Below are 2416 nucleotides of genomic sequence, written 5' to 3'. Positions count from 1 at the left end.
ATTAATATTATTACTTATACCTTTGTTATCATTACTATTATTACTGTTCTGATTTGTCCTTCTGTTATCTTATTATCATTATTATCAAGCATTTATACCATTGTCATTATTCAAGTTGCTGATGTAGTAGTAGTAGCAGTTATTGTAGTAGTAGAGATTGTAGTAGTAGTTGTGGTTGTTGAAGTAGACGTTGTAGTAGTAGTAGTAGTAGTCACTCCTTACCACTGATTGATTTCTTTATATTTATGTTTTATTTATATCTATGTTATTTGTTTTCATATACTGACTTATACATGTTTATGTATGTATGTTTATTTGCATATATATCTCTTCCTTTTTTTCCCTCTATCTCTTGTTTTCCAAAGTATGTACTGTGACATGTCCACCCAGTTACATTTACATGCACACACGCACACACACAAACGCACGCATCTGTCAGTTCCTGACTGTATTGGTTTTGTTTTGCCTGTCTGTTTTTTGTTTGTTTGTTTTCCCTGTTTGTGATCCCAATTTATGTACATCTTGCATATTCTAATAAAAAAAGAAAAAAAAAAGAAAAAAAAGATGTAAAAGTACTAATTTGAATGTAATTATCATACATGTTATAAAGCATTACTAACATAACATTATATTAAAATAACATTGATATGCAAAAATGCATAATATATGTAAATTATTAAATACAAAATTAATTAATATTTTTTAAGCTATAAAATACATTTTTAAATGCATTTTACATTAAATGCAATTATAATTTGTATTTAAGCTAAATTAAATTGATTTGATTTCAATATAAATACATATAAAATACTATAATACTATTATTATTATTATTATTATTATTATTAGTAGTAGTAGTAGTAGTAGTAGTAGTAGTATTAGTATTAGTATTATTTCTACTAAAATGTGCACAAAGTGGTAAAAATCCAGTGGGTTAAAAATTGTGAAAATATATAGTTATTATAAGTTATTATAAAATTGTATTTATTTATTTTTTTATAAAAAAAATAACTAAATGTTTTATTTATTATTATTATTATTATAAACATTTAATTGATCATTACGTTTATGTATAAAATACTCATTAAATAAATATTCAATACATTATAAATTATAAAATAAATGACTAATTAAAAATTATTTCAAATGTAGTTGTAGTTGTAGTAGTAGTAGTAGTAGTAGTAATAATAATAATAATAATAATACATTATTATTATTATTTTTTATTATAGAAATATAATAGATCATTATATATATATATATATATCTATATCTATATCTCATGTGTGATATTAAATAAATAAATACAAATAAAATGATACATTTTATTTTGTAAAATCTGCTTAAAGTGTTGAACATTCAATAAATGATAAATAAATAATAAATTATTTTAAATTTAATAATAATAAAAATATAATAATAATAATAATAATTAATATTAATATTATTAATATTATTATTAGTAGTAGTAATATTTAAATTTATTATTAAATTTTTTTATTATAGACATTTAATAGATCAATATAAAATAAATGTAAATAAAAATACACTTTACTTTTTAAATCTGCTCAACGTCGTGAACATTTCAATAATAATTAAATAATTATATTTTAAAAGTAATTAATATAATAATTGCACTTAAATTTGTCATAATGAAATATTTGTTTTATCATAGAAACATATAAATGATATATTCAAATTATTTTAAATAATGTTTTAACTTAAATTTAATGAATTAAATTAATGAATAAATTAAATTAAAACTTAATGTGCTCAAAGTGGCAAACATTCAGTTAATGTTTTATTGAAAAGTAACTAATGAATATATTTAAAATGATTAAAAAAAATAGGGTAAAAAATATTGTTATTAAAATAGAGTTAGTTTACTCTTATAAATCCTACATTTATAAATACTCCTTTTGGTGCAGTTTTTTTTTTTTTTTGGCACCCTTAAAATTGTGTTTAAAACTACCCAAACACACATATCCTCTGTAGACTCACTAGGCGGTCAAAGCAAATGGTCACTTCAGTGTTTAACTTGCACCTTACAATAAAAATCGATGTGCAAATACTGTACACCTCTCTCCTCCACTCACTAAACTCTCAAGGCTATGATTTACCCTTTTCTCTCTCTTTCTGTTCTTCGGGTGAATTACTCCCAGCCTGCTTTTACCGCCCCATTTTTTTCTCACATTTACGCTTCTGTTGGACAGCCGGCCTTGGGTAGCCTTGAAAATGTAGACCTTTGCAGTGAAGTAAAGCCCATATCTCTCCTAAAGCAGTTGTTATAAGCCCTCTGACCACTTGAAGCCAAGATTTTTTTATATTGCTCTGCTGTCCAGAAGAAGACAAATGTGCATTAATAAATAATAGACTGAAGTGTTCATAAAAACTTGCAAGCTTGTCATCCTCTGAG

Source organism: Garra rufa, chromosome 7 (genome assembly GCF_049309525.1).
Source record: "Garra rufa chromosome 7, GarRuf1.0, whole genome shotgun sequence".
NCBI lineage: Eukaryota > Metazoa > Chordata > Actinopteri > Cypriniformes > Cyprinidae > Garra > Garra rufa.
The sequence above is the reverse complement of the archived record's forward strand: the minus strand, read 5'-3'. Positions refer to the sequence as shown.